Raw genomic sequence first — 16,885 nt, 5'->3', positions numbered from 1 at the left:
GAACTTAGATCAGTGTTGCTTTTCTCAGTAAAAGCTTTACTTTGAAAGATAATCTTGTTCTTTTGAAAGTTAATTAATTTCACGAAAGCTTTAGTAAGAAACGCACATGCGTTTCTTTCTAGAGGAAAGCAGTTGTTTGCTACGTGTGAAAGCACTGTTAGAACTGAGATCCGTGTTGCTTTTCTCAGTACAAGCTTTACTTTGAACGAAAATCGCGTTCTTTTCAAAGTTTATTAATTTCAAGAAAGCTTTAGTAAGAAACGCTCATGTGTTTTTTTGTAAAGACAAGCAGTTGTTTGCTACGTGTGAAAGCACTGTTAGAACTGAGATCAGTGTTGCTTTTCTCAGTACAAGCTTTACTTTGAAAGATAATCGCATTCCTTTGAAAGTTTATTAATTTCACGAAAGCTTTAGTAAGAAACGCACATGCGTTTCTCTGTCAAGACAGGCAGTTGTTTGCTACGTGTGAAAGCACTGTTAGAACTGACATCTGTGTTGCTTTTCTCAGTACAAGCTTTACTTTGAAAGAAAATCGCGTTTTTTTGAAAGTTTATTAATTTCACGAAAGCTTTAGTAAGAAACGCACATGCGTTTCTTTGTCAAGACAGGCAGTTGTTTGCTACGTGTGAAAGCACTGTTAGAACTGAGATCAGTGTTGCTTTTCTCCGTCCAAGCTTTACTTTGAAAGATAATCGCGTTCTCTTGAAAGTTTATTAATTTCTCGAAAGCTTTAGTAAGAAACGCACATGCGTTTCTTTCTAGAGACAAGCAGTTGTTTGCTACATGTGAAAGCACTGTTAGAACTGAGATCAGTGTTGCTTTTCTCCGTCCAAGCTTTACTTTGAAAGATAATCGCGTTCTCTTGAAAGTTTATTAATTTCTCGAAAGCTTTAGTAAGAAACGCACATGCGTTTCTTTCTAGAGACAAGCAGTTGTTTGCTACATGTGAAAGCACTGTTAGAACTGAGATCAGTGTTGCTTTTCTCAGTACAAGCTTTACTTTGAAAGAAAATATCGTTCTTTTGAAAGGTTATTAATTTCACGAAAGCTTTAGTAAGAAACGCACATGCGTTTCTTTGTCAAGACAGGCAGTTGTTTGCTACCTGGGAAAGCACTGTTAGAACTGAGATCAGTGTTGCTTTTCTCAGTACAAGCTTTACTTTGAAAGATAATCGCGTTCTTTTGAAAGTTTATTAATTTCACGAAAGCTTTAGTAAGAAACGCACATGTGTTTCTTTGTCAAGACAGGAAGGTGTTTGCTACGTGTGAAAGCACTGTTAGAACTGAGATCAGTGTTGCTTTTCTCAGTACAAGCTTTACTTTGAAAGATAATCGCGTTCTTTTGAAAGTTTATTAATTTGACGAAAGCTTTAGTAAGAAACGCACATGCGTTTCTTTCTAGAGGAAAGCAGTTGTTTGCTACGTGTGAAAGCACTGTTAGAACTGAGATCAGTGTTGCTTTTCTCAGTACAAGCTTTACTTTGAAAGATAATCGCGTTCTTTTGAAAGTTTATTAATTTCACGAAAGCTTTAGTAAGAAACGCACATGCGTTTCTTTGTCAAGACAGACTGTTGTTTGCTACGTGTTAAAGCATTGTTAGACCTGAGATCAGTGTTGCTTTTCTCCGTACAAGCTTTACTCTGAAAGATAATCGCGTTCTTTTGAAAGTTTATTAATTTCACGAAAGCTTTAGTAGGAAACGCACATGCGTTTCTTTGTAAAGACAGGCAGTTGTTTGCTACATGTGAAAGCACTGTTAGAACTGAGATCAGTGTTGCTTTTCTCAGTACAAGCTTTACTTTGAAAAAAAATCGCGTTCTTTTGAAAGTTTATTGATTTCACGAAAGCTTTAGTAAGAAACGCACATGCGTTTCTTTGTAAAGACAAGCAGTTGTTTGCTACGTGTGAAAGCACTGTTAGAACTGAGATCAGTGTTGCTTTTCTCAGTACAAGCTCTACTTTGAAAGAAAATCGCGTTCTTTTGAAAGTTTATTAATTTCACGAAAGCTTTAGTAGGAAACGCACATGCGTTTCTTTGTCAAGACAGGCAGTTGTTTGCTACGTGTGAAAGCACTGTTAGAACTAAGATCAGTGTTGCTTTTCTCCGTACAGGCTTTACTTTGAAAGATAACCGCGGTCTTTTGAAAGTTTATTAATTTCACGAAAGCTTTAGTAGGAAACGCACATGCGTTTCTTTGTAAAGACAAGCAGTTGTTTGCTACGTGTGAAAGCACTGTTAGAACTGAGATCAGAGTTGCTTTTCTCAGTACAAGCTTTACTTTGAAAGAAAATCGCGTTCTTTTGAAAGTTTATTAATTTCACGAAAGCTTTAGTAAGAAACGCACATGCGTTTCTTTCTAGAAAAAAGCAGTTGTTTGCTAATTGTGAAAGCACTGTTAGAACTGAGATCAGTGTTGCTTTTCTCAGTACAAGCTCTACTTTGAAAGAAAATCTCGTTCTTTGGAAAGTTTATGAATTTCTCGAAAGCTTTAGTAAGAAACGCACATGCGTTTCTTTCTAGAGACAAGCAGTTGTTTGCTACGTATGAAAGCACTGTTAGAACTGAGATCAGTGTTGCTTTTCTCAGTACAAGCTTTACTTTGAAAGATAATCGCATTCCTTTGAAAGTTTATTAATTTCACGAAAGCTTTAGTAAGAAACGCACATGCGTTTCTCTGTCAAGACAGGCAGTTGTTTGCTACGTGTGAAAGCACTGTTAGAACTGAGATCTGTGTTGCTTTTCTCAGTACAAGCTTTACTTTGAAAGAAAATCGCGTTTTTTTGAAAGTTTATTAATTTCACGAAAGCTTTAGTAAGAAACGCACATGCGTTTCTTTGTCAAGACAGGCAGTTGTTTGCTACGTGTGAAAGCACTGTTAGAACTGAGATCAGTGTTGCTTTTCTCCGTACAAGCTTTACTTTGAAAGATAATCGCGTTCTTTTGAAAGTTTATTAATTTCTCGAAAGCTTTAGTAAGAAACGCACATGCGTTTCTTTCTAGAGACAGGCAGTTGTTTGCTACATGTGAAAGCACTGTTAGAACTGAGATCAGTGTTGCTTTTCTCAGTACAAGCTTTACTTTGAAAGATAATCGCGTTCTTTTGAAAGTTTATTAATTTCTCGAAAGCTTTAGTAAGAAACGCACATGCGTTTCTTTGTAAAGTAAAGCAGTTGTTTGCTAGGTGTGAAAGCACTGTTAGAACTGAGATCAGTGTTGCTTTTCTCAGTACAGGCTTTACTTTGAAAGATAATCTCGTTCTTTTGAAAGTTTATTAATTTCACGAAAGCTTTAGTAAGAAACGCACATGCGTTTCTTTTAGAGGAAAGCAGTTGTTTGCTACGTGTGAAAGCACTGTTAGAACTGAGATCAGTGTTGCTTTTCTGAGTACAAGCTTTACTTTGAAAGAAAATCGTGTTCTTTTGAAAGTTTATTAATTTCACGAAAGCTTTAGTATGAAACGCTCATCAGTTTTTTTGTAAAGACAAGCAGTTGTTTGCTACGTGTGAAAGCACTGTTAGAACTGAAATCAGTGTTGCTTTTCTCAGTACAAGCTTTACTTTGAAAGATAATCACGTTCTTTTGAAAGTTTATTAATTTCACGAAAGCTTTAGTAAGAAACGCACATGCGTTTCTTTCTAGAAAAAAGCAGTTGTTTGCTACGTGTGAAAGCACTGTTAGAACTGAGATCAGTGTTGCTTTTCTCAGTACAAGCTCTACTTTGAAAGAAAATCTCGTTCTTTGGAAAGTTTATGAATTTCTCGAAAGCTTTAGTAAGAAACGCACATGCGTTTCTTTCTAGAGACAAGCAGTTGTTTGCTACGTGTGAAAGCACTGTTAGAACTGAGATCAGTGTTGCTTTTCTCAGTACAAGCTTTACTTTGAAAGATAATCGCATTCATTTGAAAGTTTATTAATTTCACGAAAGCTTTAGTAAGAAACGCACATGCGTTTCTCTGTCAAGACAGGCAGTTGTTTGCTACGTGTGAAAGCACTGTTAGAACTGAGATCTGTGTTGCTTTTCTCAGTACAAGCTTTACTTTGAAAGAAAATCGCGTTTTTTTGAAAGTTTATTAATTTCACGAAAGCTTTAGTAAGAAACGCACATGCGTTTCTTTGTCAAGACAGGCAGTTGTTTGCTACGTGTGAAAGCACTGTTAGAACTTAGATCAGTGTTGCTTTTCTCCGTACAAGCTTTACTTTGAAAGATAATCGCGTTCTTTTGAAAGTTTATTAATTTCTCGAAAGCTTTAGTAAGAAACGCACATGCGTTTCTTTGTAAAGTAAAGCAGTTGTTTGCTAATTGTGAAAGCACTGTTAGAACTGAGATCAGTGTTGCTTTTCTCAGTACAGGCTTTACTTTGAAAGATAATCTCGTTCTTTTGAAAGTTTATTAATTTCACGAAAGCTTTAGTAAGAAACGCACATGCGTTTCTTTTAGAGGAAAGCAGTTGTTTGCTACGTGTGAAAGCACTGTTAGAACTGAGATCAGTGTTGCTTTTCTGAGTACAAGCTTTACTTTGAAAGAAAATCGTGTTCTTTTGAAAGTTTATTAATTTCACGAAAGCTTTAGTATGAAACGCTCATCAGTTTTTTTGTAAAGACAAGCAGTTGTTTGCTACGTGTGAAAGCACTGTTAGAACTGAGATCAGTGTTGCTTTTCTCAGTACAAGCTTTACTTTGAAAGATAATCACGTTCTTTTGAAAGTTTATTAATTTCACGAAAGCTTTAGTAAGAAACGCACATGCGTTTCCTTCTAGAGAAAAGCAGTTGTTTGCTACGTGTGAAAGCACTGTTAGAACTGAGATCAGTGTTGCTTTTCTCAGTACAAGCTTTACTTTGAAAGAAAATCTCATACTTTTGAAAGTTTATTAATTTCACGAAAGCTTTAGTAAGAAACGCACATGCGTTTCTTTCTCGAGACAGGCAGTTGTTTGCTACGTGTGAAAGCACTGTTAGAACTGAGATCAGTGTTGCTTTTCACAGTACAAGCTTTACTTTGAAAGAAAATCGCGTTCTTTTGAAAGTTTATTAATTTCACGAAAGCTTTAGTAAGAAACGCACATGAGTTTCTTTATCAAGACAGGCAGTTGTTTGCTACATGTGAAAGCACTGTTAGAAATGAGATCAGTGTTGCTTTTCTCAGTACAAGCTTTACTTTGAAAGAAAATCTCGTTCTTTTGAAAGTTTATTAATTTCTCAAAAGCTTTAGTAAGAAACGCACAAGCGTTTCTTTCTAGAGACAAGCAGTTGTTTGCTACCTGGGAAAGCACTGTTAGAACTGAGATCAGTGTTGCTTTTCTCAGTACAAGCTTTACTTTGAAAGATAATCGCGTTCTTTTGAAAGTTTATTAATTTCACGAAAGCTTTAGTAAGAAACGCACATGCGTTTCTTTCTAGAGGAAAGCAGTTGTTTGCTACGTGTGAAAGCACTGTTAGAACTGAGATCAGTGTTGCTTTTCTCAGTACAAGCTTTACTTTGAAAGATAATCGCGTTCTTTTGAAAGTTTATTAATTTCACGAAAGCTTTAGTAAGAAACGCACATGCGTTTCTTTGTCAAGACAGACTGTTGTTTGCTACGTGTGAAAGCATTGTTAGAACTGAGATCAGTGTTGCTTTTCTCAGTACAAGCTTTACTTTGAAAGATAATCGCGTTCTTTTGAAAGTTTATTAATTTCACGAAAGCTTTAGTAGGAAACGCACATGCGTTTCTTTGTAAAGACAAGCAGTTGTTTGCTACGTGTGAAAGCACTGTTAGAACTGAGATCAGTGTTGCTTTTCTCAGTACAAGCTTTACTTTGAAAAAAAATCGCGTTCTTTTGAAAGTTTATTAATTTCACGAAAGCTTTAGTAAGAAACGCACATGCGTTTCTTTGTCAAGACAGGCAGTTGTTTGCTACGTGTGAAAGCACTGTTAGAACTGAGATCAGTGTTGCTTTTCTCAGTACAAGCTTTATTTTGAAAGACAATCGCGTTCTTTTGAAAGTTTATTAATTTCACGAAAGCTTTAGTAAGAAACGCACATGCGTTTCTTTGTCAAGACAGACAGTTGTTTGCTACGTGTGAAAGCATTGTTGGACCTGAGATCAGTGTTGCTTTTCTCCGTACAAGCTTTACTCTGAAAGATAATCGCGTTCTTTTGAAAGTTTATTAATTTCACGAAAGCTTTAGTAGGAAACGCACATGCGTTTCTTTGTAAAGACAGGCAGTTGTTTGCTACATGTGAAAGCACTGTTAGAACTGAGATCAGTGTTGCTTTTCTCAGTACAAGCTTTACTTTGAAAAAAAATCGAGTTCTTTTGAAAGTTTATTGATTTCACGAAAGTTTAGTAAGAAACGCACATGCGTTTCTTTGTAAAGACAAGCAGTTGTTTGCTACGTGTGAAAGCACTGTTAGAACTGAGATCAGTGTTGCTTTTCTCAGTACAAGCTCTACTTTGAAAGAAAATCGCGTTCTTTTGAAAGTTTATTAATTTCACGAAAGCTTTAGTAGGAAACGCACATGCGTTTCTTTGTCAAGACAGGCAGTTGTTTGCTACGTGTGTAAGCACTGTTAGAACTAAGATCAGTGTTGCTTTTCTCCGTACAAGCTTTACTTTGAAAGATAACCGCGGTCTTTTGAAAGTTTATTAATTTCACGAAAGCTTTAGTAGGAAACGCACATGCGTTTCTTTGTAAAGACAAGCAGTTGTTTGCTACGTGTGAAAGCACTGTTAGAACTGAGATCAGAGTTGCTTTTCTCAGTACAAGCTTTACTTTGAAAGAAAATCGCGTTCTTTTGAAAGTTTATTAATTTCACGAAAGCTTTAGTAAGAAACGCACATCCGTTTCTTTGTAAGGTGAAGTAGTTGTTTGCTACGTGTGAAAGCACTGTTAGAACTGAGATCAGAGTTGCTTTTCTCAGTACAAGCTTTACTTTGAAAGATAATCGCGTTCTTTTGAAAGTTTATTAATTTGACGAAAGCTTTAGTAAGAAACGCACATGCGTTTCTTTCTAGAGGAAAGCAGTTGTTTGCTACGTGTTAAAGCGCTGTTAGAACTGAGATCAGTGTTGCTTTTCTCAGTACAAGCTTTATTTTGAAAGATAATCGCGTTCTTTTGAAAGTTTATTAATTTCACGAAAGCTTTAGTAAGAAACGCACATGCATTTCTTTGTCAAGACAGACGGTTGTTTGCTACGTGTGAAAGCATTGTTAGAACTGAGATCAGTGTTGCTTTTCTCCGTACAAGCTTTACTTTGAAAGATAATCGCGTTCTTTTGAAAGTTTATTAATTTCACGAAAGCTTTAGTAGGAAACGCACATGCGTTTCTTTGTAAAGACAAGCAGTTGTTTGCTACGTGTGAAAGCACTGTTAGAACTGAGATCAGTGTTGCTTTTCTCAGTACAAGCTTTACTTTGAAAAAAAATCGCGTTCTTTTGAAAGTTTATTGATTTCACGAAAGCTTTAGTAAGAAACGCACATGCGTTTCTTTGTAAAGACAAGCAGTTGTTTGCTACGTGTGAAAGCACTGTCAGAACTGAGATCAGTGTTGCTTTTCTCAGAACAAGCTCTACTTTGAAAGAAAATCGCGTTCTTTTGAAAGTTTATTAATTTCACGAAAGCTTTAGTAAGAAACGCACATGCCTTTCTTTGTCAAGACAGGCAGTTGTTTGCTAATTGTGAAAGCACTGTTAGAACTGAGATCAGTGTTGCTTTTCTCCGTACAAGCTTACCTTTGAAAGATAATCGCGTTCTTTTGAAAGTTTATTAATTTCACGAAAGCTTTAGTAGGAAACGCACATGCGTTTCTTTGTAAAGACAAGCAGTTGTTTGCTACGTGTGAAAGCACTGTTAGAACTTAGATCAGTGTTGCTTTTCTCAGTAAAAGCTTTACTTTGAAAGATAATCTTGTTCTTTTGAAAGTTAATTAATTTCACGAAAGCTTTAGTAAGAAACGCACATGCGTTTCTTTCTAGAGGAAAGCAGTTGTTTGCTACGTGTGAAAGCACTGTTAGAACTGAGATCAGTGTTGCTTTTCTCAGTACAAGCTTTACTTTGAACGAAAATCGCGTTCTTTTCAAAGTGTATTAATTTCAAGAAAGCTTTAGTAAGAAACTCTCATGTGTTTTTTTGTAAAGACAAGCAGTTGTTTGCTACGTGTGAAAGCACTGTTAGAACTGAGATCAGTGTTGCTTTTCTCAGTACAAGCTTTACTTTGAAAGATAATCGCATTCCTTTGAAAGTTTATTAATTTCACGAAAGCTTTAGTAAGAAACGCACATGCGTTTCTCTGTCAAGACAGGCAGTTGTTTGCTACGTGTGAAAGCACTGTTAGAACTGACATCTGTGTTGCTTTTCTCAGTACAAGCTTTACTTTGAAAGAAAATCGCGTTTTTTTGAAAGTTTATTAATTTCACGAAAGCTTTAGTAAGAAACGCACATGCGTTTCTTTGTCAAGACAGGCAGTTGTTTGCTACGTGTGAAAGCACTGTTAGAACTGAGATCAGTGTTGCTTTTCTCCGTCCAAGCTTTACTTTGAAAGATAATCGCGTTCTCTTGAAAGTTTATTAATTTCTCGAAAGCTTTAGTAAGAAACGCACATGCGTTTCTTTCTAGAGACAAGCAGTTGTTTGCTACATGTGAAAGCACTGTTAGAACTGAGATCAGTGTTGCTTTTCTCAGTACAAGCTTTACTTTGAAAGAAAATCTCGTTCTTTTGAAAGGTTATTAATTTCACGAAAGCTTTAGTAAGAAACGCACATGCGTTTCTTTGTCAAGACAGGCAGTTGTTTGCTACCTGGGAAAGCACTGTTAGAACTGAGATCAGTGTTGCTTTTCTCAGTACAAGCTTTACTTTGAAAGATAATCGCGTTCTTTTGAAAGTTTATTAATTTCACGAAAGCTTTAGTAAGAAACGCACATGTGTTTCTTTGTCAAGACAGGAAGGTGTTTGCTACGTGTGAAAGCACTGTTAGAACTGAGATCAGTGTTGCTTTTCTCAGTACAAGCTTTACTTTGAAAGATAATCGCGTTCTTTTGAAAGTTTATTAATTTGACGAAAGCTTTAGTAAGAAACGCACATGCGTTTCTTTCTAGAGGAAAGCAGTTGTTTGCTACGTGTGAAAGCACTGTTAGAACTGAGATCAGTGTTGCTTTTCTCAGTACAAGCTTTACTTTGAAAGATAATCGCGTTCTTTTGAAAGTTTATTAATTTGACGAAAGCTTTAGTAAGAAACGCACATGCGTTTCTTTCTAGAGGAAAGCAGTTGTTTGCTACGTGTTAAAGCGCTGTTAGAACTGAGATCAGTGTTGCTTTTCTCAGTACAAGCTTTATTTTGAAAGATAATCGCGTTCTTTTGAAAGTTTATTAATTTCACGAAAGCTTTAGTAAGAAACGCACATGCATTTCTTTGTCAAGACAGACGGTTGTTTGCTACGTGTGAAAGCATTGTTAGAACTGAGATCAGTGTTGCTTTTCTCCGTACAAGCTTTACTTTGAAAGATAATCGCGTTCTTTTGAAAGTTTATTAATTTCACGAAAGCTTTAGTAGGAAACGCACATGCGTTTCTTTGTAAAGACAAGCAGTTGTTTGCTACGTGTGAAAGCACTGTTAGAACTGAGATCAGTGTTGCTTTTCTCAGTACAAGCTTTACTTTGAAAAAAAATCGCGTTCTTTTGAAAGTTTATTGATTTCACGAAAGCTTTAGTAAGAAACGCACATGCGTTTCTTTGTAAAGACAAGCAGTTGTTTGCTACGTGTGAAAGCACTGTCACAACTGAGATCAGTGTTGCTTTTCTCAGAACAAGCTCTACTTTGAAAGAAAATCGCGTTCTTTTGAAAGTTTATTAATTTCACGAAAGCTTTAGTAAGAAACGCACATGCCTTTCTTTGTCAAGACAGGCAGTTGTTTGCTAATTGTGAAAGCACTGTTAGAACTGAGATCAGTGTTGCTTTTCTCCGTACAAGCTTACCTTTGAAAGATAATCGCGTTCTTTTGAAAGTTTATTAATTTCACGAAAGCTTTAGTAGGAAACGCACATGCGTTTCTTTGTAAAGACAAGCAGTTGTTTGCTACGTGTGAAAGCACTGTTAGAACTTAGATCAGTGTTGCTTTTCTCAGTAAAAGCTTTACTTTGAAAGATAATCTTGTTCTTTTGAAAGTTAATTAATTTCACGAAAGCTTTAGTAAGAAACGCACATGCGTTTCTTTCTAGAGGAAAGCAGTTGTTTGCTACGTGTGAAAGCACTGTTAGAACTGAGATCAGTGTTGCTTTTCTCAGTACAAGCTTTACTTTGAACGAAAATCGCGTTCTTTTCAAAGTTTATTAATTTCAAGAAAGCTTTAGTAAGAAACGCTCATGTGTTTTTTTGTAAAGACAAGCAGTTGTTTGCTACGTGTGAAAGCACTGTTAGAACTGAGATCAGTGTTGCTTTTCTCAGTACAAGCTTTACTTTGAAAGATAATCGCATTCCTTTGAAAGTTTATTAATTTCACGAAAGCTTTAGTAAGAAACGCACATGCGTTTCTCTGTCAAGACAGGCAGTTGTTTGCTACGTGTGAAAGCACTGTTAGAACTGACATCTGTGTTGCTTTTCTCAGTACAAGCTTTACTTTGAAAGAAAATCGCGTTTTTTTGAAAGTTTATTAATTTCACGAAAGCTTTAGTAAGAAACGCACATGCGTTTCTTTGTCAAGACAGGCAGTTGTTTGCTACGTGTGAAAGCACTGTTAGAACTGAGATCAGTGTTGCTTTTCTCCGTCCAAGCTTTACTTTGAAAGATAATCGCGTTCTCTTGAAAGTTTATTAATTTCTCGAAAGCTTTAGTAAGAAACGCACATGCGTTTCTTTCTAGAGACAAGCAGTTGTTTGCTACATGTGAAAGCACTGTTAGAACTGAGATCAGTGTTGCTTTTCTCAGTACAAGCTTTACTTTGAAAGAAAATCTCGTTCTTTTGAAAGGTTATTAATTTCACGAAAGCTTTAGTAAGAAACGCACATGCGTTTCTTTGTCAAGACAGGCAGTTGTTTGCTACCTGGGAAAGCACTGTTAGAACTGAGATCAGTGTTGCTTTTCTCAGTACAAGCTTTACTTTGAAAGATAATCGCGTTCTTTTGAAAGTTTATTAATTTCACGAAAGCTTTAGTAAGAAACGCACATGTGTTTCTTTGTCAAGACAGGAAGGTGTTTGCTACGTGTGAAAGCACTGTTAGAACTGAGATCAGTGTTGCTTTTCTCAGTACAAGCTTTACTTTGAAAGATAATCGCGTTCTTTTGAAAGTTTATTAATTTGACGAAAGCTTTAGTAAGAAACGCACATGCGTTTCTTTCTAGAGGAAAGCAGTTGTTTGCTACGTGTGAAAGCACTGTTAGAACTGAGATCAGTGTTGCTTTTCTCAGTACAAGCTTTACTTTGAAAGATAATCGCGTTCTTTTGAAAGTTTATTAATTTGACGAAAGCTTTAGTAAGAAACGCACATGCGTTTCTTTCTAGAGGAAAGCAGTTGTTTGCTACGTGTTAAAGCGCTGTTAGAACTGAGATCAGTGTTGCTTTTCTCAGTACAAGCTTTATTTTGAAAGATAATCGCGTTCTTTTGAAAGTTTATTAATTTCACGAAAGCTTTAGTAAGAAACGCACATGCATTTCTTTGTCAAGACAGACGGTTGTTTGCTACGTGTGAAAGCATTGTTAGAACTGAGATCAGTGTTGCTTTTCTCCGTACAAGCTTTACTTTGAAAGATAATCGCGTTCTTTTGAAAGTTTATTAATTTCACGAAAGCTTTAGTAGGAAACGCACATGCGTTTCTTTGTAAAGACAAGCAGTTGTTTGCTACGTGTGAAAGCACTGTTAGAACTGAGATCAGTGTTGCTTTTCTCAGTACAAGCTTTACTTTGAAAAAAAATCGCGTTCTTTTGAAAGTTTATTGATTTCACGAAAGCTTTAGTAAGAAACGCACATGCGTTTCTTTGTAAAGACAAGCAGTTGTTTGCTACGTGTGAAAGCACTGTCACAACTGAGATCAGTGTTGCTTTTCTCAGAACAAGCTCTACTTTGAAAGAAAATCGCGTTCTTTTGAAAGTTTATTAATTTCACGAAAGCTTTAGTAAGAAACGCACATGCCTTTCTTTGTCAAGACAGGCAGTTGTTTGCTAATTGTGAAAGCACTGTTAGAACTGAGATCAGTGTTGCTTTTCTCCGTACAAGCTTACCTTTGAAAGATAATCGCGTTCTTTTGAAAGTTTATTAATTTCACGAAAGCTTTAGTAGGAAACGCACATGCGTTTCTTTGTAAAGACAAGCAGTTGTTTGCTACGTGTGAAAGCACTGTTAGAACTTAGATCAGTGTTGCTTTTCTCAGTAAAAGCTTTACTTTGAAAGATAATCTTGTTCTTTTGAAAGTTAATTAATTTCACGAAAGCTTTAGTAAGAAACGCACATGCGTTTCTTTCTAGAGGAAAGCAGTTGTTTGCTACGTGTGAAAGCACTGTTAGAACTGAGATCAGTGTTGCTTTTCTCAGTACAAGCTTTACTTTGAAAGATAATCGCATTCCTTTGAAAGTTTATTAATTTCACGAAAGCTTTAGTAAGAAACGCACATGCGTTTCTCTGTCAAGACAGGCAGTTGTTTGCTACGTGTGAAAGCACTGTTAGAACTGACATCTGTGTTGCTTTTCTCAGTACAAGCTTTACTTTGAAAGAAAATCGCGTTTTTTTGAAAGTTTATTAATTTCACGAAAGCTTTAGTAAGAAACGCACATGCGTTTCTTTGTCAAGACAGGCAGTTGTTTGCTACGTGTGAAAGCACTGTTAGAACTGAGATCAGTGTTGCTTTTCTCCGTCCAAGCTTTACTTTGAAAGATAATCGCGTTCTCTTGAAAGTTTATTAATTTCTCGAAAGCTTTAGTAAGAAACGCACATGCGTTTCTTTCTAGAGACAAGCAGTTGTTTGCTACATGTGAAAGCACTGTTAGAACTGAGATCAGTGTTGCTTTTCTCCGTCCAAGCTTTACTTTGAAAGATAATCGCGTTCTCTTGAAAGTTTATTAATTTCTCGAAAGCTTTAGTAAGAAACGCACATGCGTTTCTTTCTAGAGACAAGCAGTTGTTTGCTACATGTGAAAGCACTGTTAGAACTGAGATCAGTGTTGCTTTTCTCAGTACAAGCTTTACTTTGAAAGAAAATATCGTTCTTTTGAAAGGTTATTAATTTCACGAAAGCTTTAGTAAGAAACGCACATGCGTTTCTTTGTCAAGACAGGCAGTTGTTTGCTACCTGGGAAAGCACTGTTAGAACTGAGATCAGTGTTGCTTTTCTCAGTACAAGCTTTACTTTGAAAGATAATCGCGTTCTTTTGAAAGTTTATTAATTTCACGAAAGCTTTAGTAAGAAACGCACATGTGTTTCTTTGTCAAGACAGGAAGGTGTTTGCTACGTGTGAAAGCACTGTTAGAACTGAGATCAGTGTTGCTTTTCTCAGTACAAGCTTTACTTTGAAAGATAATCGCGTTCTTTTGAAAGTTTATTAATTTGACGAAAGCTTTAGTAAGAAACGCACATGCGTTTCTTTCTAGAGGAAAGCAGTTGTTTGCTACGTGTGAAAGCACTGTTAGAACTGAGATCAGTGTTGCTTTTCTCAGTACAAGCTTTACTTTGAAAGATAATCGCGTTCTTTTGAAAGTTTATTAATTTCACGAAAGCTTTAGTAAGAAACGCACATGCGTTTCTTTGTCAAGACAGACTGTTGTTTGCTACGTGTTAAAGCATTGTTAGACCTGAGATCAGTGTTGCTTTTCTCCGTACAAGCTTTACTCTGAAAGATAATCGCGTTCTTTTGAAAGTTTATTAATTTCACGAAAGCTTTAGTAGGAAACGCACATGCGTTTCTTTGTAAAGACAGGCAGTTGTTTGCTACATGTGAAAGCACTGTTAGAACTGAGATCAGTGTTGCTTTTCTCAGTACAAGCTTTACTTTGAAAAAAAATCGCGTTCTTTTGAAAGTTTATTGATTTCACGAAAGCTTTAGTAAGAAACGCACATGCGTTTCTTTGTAAAGACAAGCAGTTGTTTGCTACGTGTGAAAGCACTGTTAGAACTGAGATCAGTGTTGCTTTTCTCAGTACAAGCTCTACTTTGAAAGAAAATCGCGTTCTTTTGAAAGTTTATTAATTTCACGAAAGCTTTAGTAGGAAACGCACATGCGTTTCTTTGTCAAGACAGGCAGTTGTTTGCTACGTGTGAAAGCACTGTTAGAACTAAGATCAGTGTTGCTTTTCTCCGTACAGGCTTTACTTTGAAAGATAACCGCGGTCTTTTGAAAGTTTATTAATTTCACGAAAGCTTTAGTAGGAAACGCACATGCGTTTCTTTGTAAAGACAAGCAGTTGTTTGCTACGTGTGAAAGCACTGTTAGAACTGAGATCAGAGTTGCTTTTCTCAGTACAAGCTTTACTTTGAAAGAAAATCGCGTTCTTTTGAAAGTTTATTAATTTCACGAAAGCTTTAGTAAGAAACGCACATGCGTTTCTTTCTAGAAAAAAGCAGTTGTTTGCTAATTGTGAAAGCACTGTTAGAACTGAGATCAGTGTTGCTTTTCTCAGTACAAGCTCTACTTTGAAAGAAAATCTCGTTCTTTGGAAAGTTTATGAATTTCTCGAAAGCTTTAGTAAGAAACGCACATGCGTTTCTTTCTAGAGACAAGCAGTTGTTTGCTACGTATGAAAGCACTGTTAGAACTGAGATCAGTGTTGCTTTTCTCAGTACAAGCTTTACTTTGAAAGATAATCGCATTCCTTTGAAAGTTTATTAATTTCACGAAAGCTTTAGTAAGAAACGCACATGCGTTTCTCTGTCAAGACAGGCAGTTGTTTGCTACGTGTGAAAGCACTGTTAGAACTGAGATCTGTGTTGCTTTTCTCAGTACAAGCTTTACTTTGAAAGAAAATCGCGTTTTTTTGAAAGTTTATTAATTTCACGAAAGCTTTAGTAAGAAACGCACATGCGTTTCTTTGTCAAGACAGGCAGTTGTTTGCTACGTGTGAAAGCACTGTTAGAACTGAGATCAGTGTTGCTTTTCTCCGTACAAGCTTTACTTTGAAAGATAATCGCGTTCTTTTGAAAGTTTATTAATTTCTCGAAAGCTTTAGTAAGAAACGCACATGCGTTTCTTTCTAGAGACAGGCAGTTGTTTGCTACATGTGAAAGCACTGTTAGAACTGAGATCAGTGTTGCTTTTCTCAGTACAAGCTTTACTTTGAAAGATAATCGCGTTCTTTTGAAAGTTTATTAATTTCTCGAAAGCTTTAGTAAGAAACGCACATGCGTTTCTTTGTAAAGTAAAGCAGTTGTTTGCTAGGTGTGAAAGCACTGTTAGAACTGAGATCAGTGTTGCTTTTCTCAGTACAGGCTTTACTTTGAAAGATAATCTCGTTCTTTTGAAAGTTTATTAATTTCACGAAAGCTTTAGTAAGAAACGCACATGCGTTTCTTTTAGAGGAAAGCAGTTGTTTGCTACGTGTGAAAGCACTGTTAGAACTGAGATCAGTGTTGCTTTTCTGAGTACAAGCTTTACTTTGAAAGAAAATCGTGTTCTTTTGAAAGTTTATTAATTTCACGAAAGCTTTAGTATGAAACGCTCATCAGTTTTTTTGTAAAGACAAGCAGTTGTTTGCTACGTGTGAAAGCACTGTTAGAACTGAGATCAGTGTTGCTTTTCTCAGTACAAGCTTTACTTTGAAAGATAATCACGTTCTTTTGAAAGTTTATTAATTTCACGAAAGCTTTAGTAAGAAACGCACATGCGTTTCTTTCTAGAAAAAAGCAGTTGTTTGCTACGTGTGAAAGCACTGTTAGAACTGAGATCAGTGTTGCTTTTCTCAGTACAAGCTCTACTTTGAAAGAAAATCTCGTTCTTTGGAAAGTTTATGAATTTCTCGAAAGCTTTAGTAAGAAACGCACATGCGTTTCTTTCTAGAGACAAGCAGTTGTTTGCTACGTGTGAAAGCACTGTTAGAACTGAGATCAGTGTTGCTTTTCTCAGTACAAGCTTTACTTTGAAAGATAATCGCATTCATTTGAAAGTTTATTAATTTCACGAAAGCTTTAGTAAGAAACGCACATGCGTTTCTCTGTCAAGACAGGCAGTTGTTTGCTACGTGGGAAAGCACTGTTAGAACTGAGATCTGTGTTGCTTTTCTCAGTACAAGCTTTACTTTGAAAGAAAATCGCGTTTTTTTGAAAGTTTATTAATTTCACGAAAGCTTTAGTAAGAAACGCACATGCGTTTCTTTGTCAAGACAGGCAGTTGTTTGCTACGTGTGAAAGCACTGTTAGAACTGAGATCAGTGTTGCTTTTCTCCGTACAAGCTTTACTTTGAAAGATAATCGCGTTCTTTTGAAAGTTTATTAATTTCTCGAAAGCTTTAGTAAGAAACGCACATGCGTTTCTTTGTAAAGTAAAGCAGTTGTTTGCTAATTGTGAAAGCACTGTTAGAACTGAGATCAGTGTTGCTTTTCTCAGTACAGGCTTTACTTTGAAAGATAATCTCGTTCTTTTGAAAGTTTATTAATTTCACGAAAGCTTTAGTAAGAAACGCACATGCGTTTCTTTTAGAGGAAAGCAGTTGTTTGCTACGTGTGAAAGCACTGTTAGAACTGAGATCAGTGTTGCTTTTCTGAGTACAAGCTTTACTTTGAAAGAAAATCGTGTTCTTTTGAAAGTTTATTAATTTCACGAAAGCTTTAGTATGAAACGCTCATCAGTTTTTTTGTAAAGACAAGCAGTTGTTTGCTACGTGTGAAAGCACTGTTAGAACTGAGATCAGTGTTGCTTTTCTCAGTACAAGCTTTACTTTGAAAGATAATCACGTTCTTTTGAAAGTTTATTAATTTCACGAAAGCT

This window comes from Chionomys nivalis, chromosome 4, assembly GCF_950005125.1.
Source record: "Chionomys nivalis chromosome 4, mChiNiv1.1, whole genome shotgun sequence".
In the NCBI taxonomy this organism is placed as follows: domain Eukaryota; kingdom Metazoa; phylum Chordata; class Mammalia; order Rodentia; family Cricetidae; genus Chionomys; species Chionomys nivalis.
Note: the sequence above shows the minus strand (reverse complement) of the source record.